This window comes from Octodon degus, unplaced genomic scaffold (assembly GCF_000260255.1).
Source record: "Octodon degus isolate 3935 unplaced genomic scaffold, OctDeg1.0 scaffold00224, whole genome shotgun sequence".
Classification (NCBI taxonomy): domain Eukaryota; kingdom Metazoa; phylum Chordata; class Mammalia; order Rodentia; family Octodontidae; genus Octodon; species Octodon degus.
This window is the reverse complement of record NW_004524800.1, coordinates 1,826,259-1,838,789: the sequence shown is the minus strand read 5'-3', so window position 1 is coordinate 1,838,789 and position 12,531 is coordinate 1,826,259.

Genomic DNA, 12,531 nt, shown 5'->3' with positions numbered 1-12,531 from the left:
TTTCTTCTTAAAACAGTAACATTAGAATAAATTCCCAAATCTCTTTCCTCTAAATATACTATTTTTCCAAAGACTGTAATTTAGTAAATTATACAAAAAAGCATGTGTGGATGTTGAGCCAAGATACTTCTCATATGACAAAGAAAGCCTGCATAATAATTAAAAAAGTTGTGAAATTTAAATTTATACCCTTGCCCTGGAAAAACACTGAGGTAAAATTGTTGTTTCTGGAAAACCACATGTAACCCAATTTTAAGATAGGAATTTTTGTATTTTGGAAGTTAGAGGACATGCTGCTGAAAACTTTTTAGCAGTGCAAAAACCTTATGGTAACTAAGTACCCCAAGAACTTTAAAGGTAAATGTATCCACATAAAAGGTTTTTTTGGTACCTTCTTGCATGGCTGTGTGGCTGTTTTATTTATATGTTGGCTATTTTCCCTAACTCATAGGAGTATTTCTATTTATATGTTACTTTACTTGCTTATATTGTGCTCATATTTAACATATTAATATTTCATCATGAAAATTTTAACTTTTGGAAAAGTTTAAAGATTTTATAGTAGATAATCATGTTTCTATCTAGATCATATCATAACTATTTTACTATTACTTCAATTTTTTAGTAATACATATTTTAAATTAAGATCACCCATTTTGATTCACATGCATACAAGCTTTGTAAAATATGGAGAGTTGCATATTCCCAGAAAGATATGCAATACCTTTTCATTCATGTCCCAGTCCTCAGTCCTGGCATTTGCTGGTCTGTTTTCTCATCTCAGGATTATTCAATTTAACAAAGAATATGACATACTTGAAGGACATGGAGTATTTTCATTATGTGAAGTTCAAAGTTAATTTTGTATCCTATATTTTATCCAGTAATCTACTTGTAGTTATCATTTTGGGGTGTTATGTAGAAATGTATGCCTAAAACAAAATGTTGTGTAATTTTTTAGATTATTTTCCAAAAGTTTCATTTATCTTTAATAATATATTCTATTTAATATTAATTTCTGAACATTATAGAAAACATAATTTTAGTTTTATTTTTTCTTTAATTTTTGAATGTGAATATCTAATTGTTTTAACAAATTTTCTTCAAAACACTTTTGTCCATTTTGTTTTTATTTTCATCAGAAATCAAATGTCAATATTTCTGTGGATCTATTTTTTATTTCTCTACTCTGTTCTAATCACCTACATGTGTATCTCTTTGTGAATGTAGCAGTATTTGATTACTTCACCTTGAGAAACACATACTGATATTAAGTATTTTTCAAAATGGTTTTTTCCATACTTTATCAAGTGTAGAGGTAATTTTTCAGTTTTTAAACAAAGATCCTTCACAGATTTTGATTGGCATTAATTTCTTTCTATAAATGTGGGAGAGCTCATATTTTCATAATAGTAAATCTTTGAATTTATGGACAATACATGTCTCTTCAGTTTTGGTCTTTGGACCTACTTATTAAAATGTCATGAATGAGTAAAATCAGAAATATTGCCAACCATATAAAATGAAAAGCACTTTTAAAACACCACAAAAAATTGTACAGCACAGATTAGAAACTTTATGTTAAACAGATAAATTCCTAGAAGCACAGAATTCATCTAAACTGACTCAATAAGAAATAGAATAATTCAACAGTTCTTTAATGCATAAATGCATTGAATAAGTAATTAAAAATGTACCATCTGAAGAATAAATATTCCAAATTATTTAAAAATACAAGAGAATAAGAACCATTTCCCAGTGCACTGTATGAAAGTAGCATTTCCCTCATACAAAAGTCAGAAAAAGACATCACCAAAAAAGATTATAGACCAATATTCCATTTTTCCCCATTGGTCGAGGCATCAAATGGGGCTAAAATAGAGATATAATAAGCATTTCTGCTATTATTGTAAGCAGCCAAGTTAAATAGAGGTGTTATAGGCAGTCAGACAAGCCTGGGCCCTCAAAGGACGCAGTATGCAGGACAAGACATCTTGCAACTGTGGGGGAGACAGGCACTTCTGTGGGACAGACCTCAAGACAAATGACTAAATGAATGCACTCACATACCTGCCTGGGGATGCTTATCAGGGATGGAGATTCTACATAGGTATCAATCACCTTGCAAAAGGCAGGAAGAATCACTAGGCCAACCTCCTACAGCACAATCTCCTGCTCTGCATTCAGACAGAGCTTCATATTGGACAGGCTTCCCCACTGCGTCCTGATTGAATCAATTTGACCTGAGCGATTCTACTTGTCCTCTCATCAGTGGGCCATAGTTTTCTCCCACCTCATGCCCATCTAGTGAGGTCTTGTGTTTCCCACCTTGCACCAGCCTCCTCTCATATATGGTTTTTCTCTCTAGAAATCCCTAGTGGAGGCAGGTTCCTTGGCAAGCCAGTCAGGTCCACTTCTGTCCCTCTCAGACAAAAGCTTTCTTTCCCTCATTGAAGAGATTCTGATCTTAACTTCTGTTGTTCCTAAAATTCATACTTAAGTTGAGAGGACACCAACTCATCCCAGAAAGCTTTTAGCTTAGTAGTTTCTTCCCCTCTAACCTGATCTTGGAATTTATACATAACAATGATACACTAGATCGTCTCTAAATGATCTCTAATGACATCTCTAATATTTTAATAATGAAAATTAAGGAATCCATGATAATTACATGTCAGTTAGGGTTTTTTTGTTTTTTGGATTTTTTTTAATTGTTTACCTTAAACTTTTACCCATTTGCAGCAAGATAAGACATCTGAGTTCCATAAATCCAAAGAAACATTCTGTGTTGCTCAAAATTATTTTAGGAGTCTTTAAATAAAGATCTAAAAATTGTGTTTAGTTTGGGTATTATTGACTGATATATGTATCATGTTTCACTTTTTATGGTATTGTATTGTATTTTAGGGAAGATTCTACAGGGTGTTCAGGGTCTCACTATCAGATCCGGGTCCTAGTGGTCTGCTTGTTCACAGCCTCCCAAGAGCTAGGATTACAGGTTTGCACCACCACGCCCAGTCTCAATCATTGTCTCAGTGCTCCCTATGGGCAGGGCTGGCATGGCAGGCAGAGGATCAAAGCCCCGGCCCCTGGGCCTTCTTGCAGGCACTCACTTTTTAAAATAATGTTGAAATATTAAAACACAGGGATTCAATGATTGCCTTGTTTTATAAGATCAAAATAATCTCTTAAAATTTTATGGCATTGTAAAAAATGTTACAGTTTCAGGTCATGCTACTTAGGATTAGATTCATGTAAGTGCAATAATGTTAGTAATACTACTAATAGTAATAAATTATGGAATGTCAAATATGAATTTGAGACACCTCAAAACATTATTAACACAAGAACTTGTCATTTAATGAAAAAATATATACTTGTGTATAAAATGTCAAAATACATTTAGAGACCCTTCAAATTTGTCCAATTTATACTTAAACATAAATATACATGTATACATACGCATACATAACATATAGAATTTAAATAAATATTTAAGAATTTGTGTTTGTTAATCTTGATTCTTTGATTGGCTTCAGAAACACCTCAGATATTAGTAAAACACACTTCTGAATGTACTAGTGTGGGTCATGGAAAGACTATGCTTTGCTGATCTCTCTCTCTCTCTCTCTCTCTCTCTCTCTCTCTCTCTCTCTCTCTTTCTCTCTGTCTCCATCTCTGTCTCTATCTCTCTCTCCCTGCCTCTCTCTGTCTCTTTGTGCTTGTGATTACTGTGAATTGAGCAGCTTTCAGTTGTCCCAAAACCACTAAGCCAAATCAAGCTCTTCTTCCCTTACATTTCATATGTAAGATTATATTAATCATCTTTCTCATCACTGAGACAGAATACACAACATCTATAGCATAAATAATAAGAGGCTTAATATGGCTCTTTATTTTGGAGAATTCAGTCTACAGTCTGCTGTCAGCATGGGAGAAGTGGCATGGTGGATGAACATGACAGGAAGAAGCTGTTAACTTCTTGGTAATCAGGAAGCACAGAGAAAACTGAGGAGCCATGGAATAAGATACACCCTCTAAAGTCTTGCTCCAAATGTCACAACTCTTCTACAAAGTCCAACCTTATGACAGCAAATGAGTAATAAAACCATCAAAGAATAAATGAGTATAATATACCTAAGATACATTCAACTTCCCAAGGCCTCACCTCTGAAAACAGGAGACTTTGGTGATACATCTCAGATCTGAACCATAATGATACATTCATTTTCTCCCAGAAACAGAAAGCTGATTGTATTTATATGTTAAATATACTTGGGTATTCATGAAAATATATAAAGTAACCTAACCAAGACAACTGCATTCAGTCAGTGATTCAAACTGATTAAAATTTTAACTTGGCAAAAATAATGTGAATTATTTCCCATATATTTCTATTTTTCTGCTTTCCCTTCCTATCTCCGTTATTTTCATCAAAGCTTTTCTGACAACTTGTTATGCATCAAAACTGTGCTGCTATTTATATGGAACATAATGAAGGATAATTAATGTATTTTTGCACTAAAAAAGTTCACAGTCTTATGTCCATACACCTACTTGCCACTTCAGTTGAATGACTGTTAGCTACATGTATTTTAGCAACAAACACTGGTTGGTGAGAAGGAACAGAAAAGTGATAACTAATCCAATTTAAAAAAGACAACTGAAAAGCATGAAAACATTTTCAACTTTTTGTCTCACTGTAAAGTAAAACTAGCTCTCACAGATGAAGATTTCAACTCAGTGTAGTCAAAAATTTCTCCCTGCTCAGGTTTCTGGAAATAGGATGAGCAACATATGTAAGTGTAATTCCCTATTACTTTTAATAATGAAACTGAGTTTGTATCTGCTTGTGTAGAGCCTAAAAATGTGGAAACTAGATTGTATTAGGTCTAAAGACCCTTCAAGTTCCATGTAATTGTGACATTGATATGAAGTTAGGTAGAGCTCACTGTATCTTTCAGTCTTTCAAGTGCTGCGTATCATTTTGACTCAGAACCAGATGAACACACAGTAGCATACACCCCCATATGAAGAAATCTGCAATGCTATTAGGCTGCTTCTACAGAATGCTCAGTTTCCAATCTTAAAGTATATCCACTCCATCTGTGGATTTTTTTGGTGGGAAGAGAAGCAGACTTTATACCCCATATATCTCCTGAATTTAATGTGAGACAAGGATTCAGAAATTTAGAGTCAAATTAAACTTCATTGAAAACAAATAATAATAACTATAGAATTACTGTAAAATTTATTGTTCTAGGCCAAGATAGGACCAATTTAGGAAAATAAATTCCTTGATATACTATCGCTACAACTGTATTGGCTGCATTTGAAATGCTGAAGAAATTTTCATTTGACTTGAAAATACATTTTTTTCTGCTGACGCAAGCATAGCAGTGATGTGTTTTTATTTGCTGCAGCTTGTTGTTGTTTGGCTTTTGGCAGCCTCTTATTAATATAACATTCAGTCAAGGGAATGCCTGCAGACTGTATGCCTTTATTTCTAACAGGATAATAAAATAAGAACAAGAAATAAAAAATGCTACATTTGCCAGGAATACATAAATATGATCTTAAACCAAGTAAATTACACACACACACACACACACACACACACACACACACACGCAGGCGCACGCATACACACACATACCCCACATTTAAGGTGATAAAACATTTATATTCAGTTCTGCAAACAAATAGCTTTGAAATGTAGATATTGCTCCATGACTTTAGTTTCCAATATGCTATTTCCTTTGTGTATATCCTAGTGATTTCATCCATTTTCATCATTTCAGTTATGACTCTGTAGTGTTTATGTCAAGATATTTTCTCCATATAATTGCCCGACTTAAGCACATCTCCACCTTGATGCCTCAAGAGCATTTCTAACCTCAGTTGAAATACATATACATGTACCCTCTCTCAGGCTTTCTAATTGCTATTGCTTGAAATGAAAATAGCACTTCTAATCAACCTGAATATGTGATATGACTCTTGTCCTCATTTTTTGCTATTCACATACTACCAGTCATCACATTCTATTGACTTTTCCATCACAATATTTGTGATATTTCTTCTTCTGTCTTTTCAATGTTATTTTAAAGATTTATTATCTTCAGTCTTATGTATGATAATACTCACTTAAATAGGTTCTATTCATGATCTTTTATTCCAATATATTTCACATAATTACCCAACAAAATAGTTTAAAACCTTGTTTTCAATTCATATCTACTTACAATTTTACAGTAGTCCTCTCAGTTATTTTAAAGACAAAGACTAAAATTAGTAGCCCAAAATGCAAGTTATCACATATTAAACCTCAGTTATTACTTTAGATTATTTTTTTACTTTATTTCAAGAGGCATAGTGTCTCACACCTTATTCTATGTTAAAAGAGGTAGCTGAAACAAAAACAAGAAAAATTTTCAGGTATGGTATGTGCCTACCACTTGTGCCTCTGCTTGTGCAATTCTCTCCAGCTGCAAAACCTTTTCTGATCTCTTCCTTGTCTGGTATATGCCTACCCATCTGCAGTGAGACTTCATGTATGCAGAGATCACCCTATTTGATCTTCCCTACCTCTCTAGTCTGTCACTTACTTGGAATTTGGCACCCCCTGTCTTATGTTGAAATGATTTCCCTGTGTACGTATCCTTTCAGTTCTCATTTAGAAAGTCAGATAACTAAGGATAGGCCAAGCCTTGCCACTTCTTTTATACATCTCCTGAACCTTGGCCAATGGTTTAATGAATGCTGATTTTTGATTACTTACTATATATTAAAATTTTACCTTTGTCTAGTGAAGGGTAACAGTACTTGATTGGATTACAGTCTTTATTGTATTGTGTCAGTTTGTATATCTGTGTGGAGACATAGCACAAATTACACTGCTATTCCTCTAAATTATAACCTGCAGTGCCATACACTGAGCATCTCTGCAGATGGAGTTTCAAACAGTGACTATTTCTTTTAAGCACATCAGTCAAAACCCTGGTTCAGAGTTATTTAAATTGGTTTGTATTTTATGGTCCTGTGAAGTTTTCACATTGCAACTTCTGAGCTTTAAAATCACAGAAATCAGAAAGAGGGTGCAAGGAACTGCCATCTGTCCCCATAAACAATTATCGGCCGGCCATCTGCCCGTACACTGGGTAATGATTTTAATGCTGGTAATATCTGACTGAAATACTCTGTCTCCATGGAGCCAAAGAAGGGGACCCATTAAAAAGTGCTGATCTTTCTACTTGCTGTTTGTGAATATTTTTCACATGTATTTGTCATTTAACTTATGTTTTTATGACTTTGACTATGCACTGAAAGTTATTCTTTGTGAGGGAAACACCTGCCCTTTTACAAACAGGTGCTACTTTATTCATTACCAGAGTTAATGCAACTGTAGAATATCACTTAGGCATACTCAAATGAAGAAAAATATCCAACACATTACTAATGAGAGCTAATAGCAATAGGATTAACAGCCTCAGGCTTCAACTAAGCAGAAAAAAGAAATCTACAGCACAAGTAAACCAATTCTGCTTTTCAAGATCAACTTGGCAAAGTTCACAATCCTAATAGGCCCATTGCTTTAGTTCTTTTTCTGTGATTGAAATTGAGGTAAATTTTCATTTCAATGGTGGTGTCTTATTCTTGCATTCACTCCTTTAAAATGAAGCATGACTATTTTGGTATGCATAGGTTTTAACATATAAACTCAAGATCCATCAAACTTGTGGTTTTTAAGTCGGCCACAGTTCATTCACAAAAGAAGTGATGTGACAGTTTAGTCTTTATCAATGAAATGTATCTCAGAAATTCAGAATACTACCAAAATAGCCAGGTGTGCTGGTATATGACTGCAATCCCAGCACTCAGAAGGCTTAGGTAAGAGGATAGCTGAAAGTTTAAGACCAGCCAGGACTACACAGTGAGTTCAAGGACAGCCTGAACTACTTGGTGAAAGCATAACAAAACAAAAATAAAACAATATTAGAAGAATAGGCAATGTATATTTTCATCAAGTGCCATTTTTGGGAGGCATATATTAATTACTTCTCTGCCCACAGTATTTTACACTTCATTATTTGTCCATGAAATACTTGTTTTTCTATTTATTTGTGTTTAGTAAAACGATATTTTTAATAAACTATATTCAGTGAGTCTACTTTTGTAAACCTGATATGAAATAGGGATCTTGCCAACATGTTTCCCATTTTAACTTTTTCTATCAATTTATGTCTAAGGAATTTATTTTATTTTTTTTTCTCTTAATAGCATGCCTTTTAAGAAATCTTGCTTAAGTAATGTATACTAGCTCTTGAAACACTGGCTAGTTCACCAAACCTATGCTGGCTTCAGCAATCTAATAAAAGGTTTCAGATATTCTGTTTAACATAAGCTTTGATTGTCCTAGGATGTGAGAACTTATGCTGTAAATATTAGAAGTAGAAATAAGCTTAAAACACTTAGAAACTCCAGAGGTGGAAGTTGTAATGGTTATTTAAACCTTAAGGAAGATCCACACTCACCTATAAAATGGTTAACATCTTTGACTTGGTGAATTACAGTAGATAATGGGTAAAATAGAACTGCCAATTAGAACTAATTACTATTAATGATGTGAAGGCATAATTATAAGTAAATACACTAAAATAAATGGTTAATAAATGAGAGACATTTTTATTCTTGTTACTTGAAGAATATATGAATTTATTTGTTTACTGCTCCTGGCAATTTTAAATAAATTGATATTACACTTACACTATAATATTTCTGTTTAATAATAAAAGGGAAGCATAAAATCTTCATGCCATTCCCTTTCCTTTGAAAATTTTAGCTATATTTTTCTAAATATTTTTTATGGAATTAATAGAAAAAGATTTGTGACAGTCTTTACAGTTCAGGTGTGAAGACATTAATAAGCTAGACATTACTGTCACTGCCCCCATTAGGCATCTGAAAAGATAATGAGTGAATGTACTAAAAGGAAGGAATATTCACCAATGTCAATTTATGACTCATCTAACCAGCTAATTCTGCAGCTTACCAAGGAACTTTGCTGGAGAAAGGAAGCCTTCTGGGCTTGATTACTGCATTGCGTTTTTTGCTTGCTGGTGTTAGATTTCTGCAGCTGTTGTTCTTTCATGCAGAGGGGCTGTCTCTAAAATCTCAGATGCTACTGCAGTAGCTATTTGTATCAGATATTCAAAAAGTCCTTGGAAAACAATGCAGAAAGTGAAATAAATGCCTGGTAGTTAAGCAGACCACGGCACTCCCATAAAAGATATTTCTGCAAATTAAATGTGTGAGAGTTAAGAAACCATTTGGTTTCTTTAATTATCATCCTTTTAATATATAAACTAAGGGATTTAGAATAAATTACCACCTTGACGCTACTTCTCTTATTAGTTTATAACTCTAGGATTATATCTTTTTATCTGGCTTTAATGATCTCCATCAGTTTTCGAGAACCTTCTTGTCTTATTTTTAGTTTGTTCCTCAACTTCTTTGGGAACAAAATACAAAGAACTTCTGATTAAAGAATGCTTTAATTTAGAAAACATTAAGAAGTAGGAAGAGTATTGCCACAGATGGCTTGGGAAGTAAATATTTTTAATACTGTATAAAGCTCGGTTTATATGATGATTTCTGCTCTTCTATGTATGTATATGTTGAATGGAGGGCATTAATTTTTTAAGTTTTTTTTTTCTTAAAATTTTTTTGAGAAACAAATAGCAATGAGACAATTTCAAACCAAATTGGTAGGGCAGTTTCAATAATTAGCACATTGCATACATTCTTCCTAGTGATTGATTGCTGTACAAGATGCGGACATGATGTCCTATTTACAAACACTATTAGAACAAATCCCTCTGCTCATTAAGAGAATGTAACTATATAGCTATCCTAACCATTTTGAATACACAGATACAAAATGGACATTCATCTGTATCACCTTTTTTTTGTTTAGTTCCATTATTTGAAAACAATACCTTTTACAATAGCACCGAGGAAAATGAAATACCTTGGAATAAATCTAACTAAAGAAGTCAAAGATCTTTTCAAGAAAAATTACAGTACTCTGAAAAAAGAGATCGTAGAAGATTTCACAAAATGGAAAGATGCTCCTGGATAGGAAGAACCAACATTGTGAAGATGTCCACACTCCCAAAATTGCTGTACAGATTTAATGCAATCCCTATCAGACTACCACCAACATACCTCACAGAGGTTTGAGAAATCATTCCTAAAATTTATCTGGAACCAGAAAAGACCTAGAATATCAAACGTAATCCTGGGCAATAAAGACAAGGCAGAAGGCATTACAATTCCTGACTTGAAATTATACTATAAGGCTACTGGGATAAAATCAGCATTAATCTTTTGGAGACAGTTTTAAAATAATTTTCCCTTTCTGTACTCACTGGCTTCTATAGATGGCTAACATTCAGGATCAAAATTGAGTAGCTATACTTCTGCTAGACAAGTAAGTATGTATTTTTTAAAATAACTTAGAAGTCTTGAGAACAAGAAAGAATAAAAGAATAAATGGTGATATAGTATAATTTTTCTTTTTCTGTATTTCTATTTCTAATTGCTTGACCAAACTATTCTCTTGGTCTAATGCCAAACCCACAGCCCACACTTAAATATTTAGTATCGAACTGCTTTTATTTAGGCTGAAAAACAAAGAAAAGTTTAAATCACATACAACGTTTCATTTTATGCTACATTAGTTGTGAATATTAGCGTTATAGTCACTAAAATGGAAGAGTTCTCTTAAGATATTTAAAGAGGTCTATTTTTCTTTATTCTTTATGCCCATCTTAATAACTGATAACTGTATTACTTAAATAGATTTTTATATATAACCACAAAACACTAGCCTTACATCTTACTTTAGAAACACAACTACTGGCCCTATAAAATTTCCCACAACATAACACACCACATATTCTGTTGTTAATACCAGTTGTTGTATTATTTCCTTACCTATAGTGAGCTACCCAGATTTCAATTTTCATCAGCCATTAGGAGACAAAATGCTTCAAACCTCTGATGCTTTTGGTATCAGGGATACAATGTGATTTGTGTAACCAATAAAAAGAGTCTCACTTCTTTTCACAGTGAAATATGAGGGTAGCTATTTTGATATGGTTTGCTTATTTACAACAAGAAGATAGGAAACTGTGTGAATATGTAAGGCCTAGAGCTTCAGAAACCATCTTGAAAATATTAGAAGAGTAGTAAAATTGTAATAGGAATGACCAAATGGAAGGAGAGAAGGAATGAGCTTCAATCCTTATTGACACAATGGTACATTTTCTTATCTTGCCATTCCTTAGTTTTCTATTTCTTAAGTTAGATATTAATATGATCTTACTATTTTGAACTATAAGTTTCATAAATAATATTTTATACATTATAGATTTTTCCCTTAAAATGATAAATTGCTACCTAAAAAATGGAAAATCTTGTTTCCTTTTGTATTATAACATAGAAAAGACAATAAAGCTGGATGCATTCATCTATTTTTTTTTGTAATTGAATTTATATGTAGATGTCATGTTCAACAAAGAGCTATTATGAGATCATTTTATCTTCCTGGGTCCATTCAAAAAACCTCACCTCATTTTATATGGCAAACATTTTTTTTGTGCTGCAGTACTTCACAAAATCATGGCACTATTCAGATTAGATTATTTATTGTTTTAGACTTGTCCACAAGCATTTGTGACATCTCAAATTGTAAGTGACACAGATTTCATCCATAAAAATAAATGACACTGGCAGTTCTATATTATTTAAATACTGATAAAGATAGACTTTACAAGAATATTATTTGTTAAAGGTTAAATAGTTAAGCACCAAATACATTATTGGCACCAAGGACTCATTTTACTACAGAAGTCATTATACTACAAATTAATTATTGGAATAAGTTATTATAAGTTAGATACTGACTGTGTGTATACAAATGGATACCACTTTGAGTTTTGAAAAGAAGATTAAAAATCAGCATATTACCTGGGGATATAGCTATTTTGATCATATTTTTAAAAGTACATGTATGTAAGCTTAGTCAGATGCTTAATAGTGTTCTCAAATAATCTCCTATGAACCTTTGGGCATGTGTTTTGCCTCCTTTCAGTGTAAACTCCTCCAAAATTTACTTAAGTAAAATGTCCTCCAATTTTCATTGGGTAATGCAAATTTTGCTATTTTTTTATAAGGCCAGAGTTAAATTTATACATATATGAGGATAATATCACTATCAATGAAATTTTGAAATCTTTGCCACCCAGTTATAGTTATTGTAATACATACCTTTCAAAGTGTTTTTCCCATGCTGCATTTTGTTGCTATAGTTTTATTTCTTTTTAAAAAAGCCTTTTACGTTCCCAGCCCAGGTGCAGCGTGGGCCAGACCCACTCCCAGCCCCTCGGGCCGCCCCCCACCACTCCGCAGTGCCTCCCCCACCCCGACCGCCGAGTAGGATTTTCTGCCGAGTTCCGGGAGCCCCCA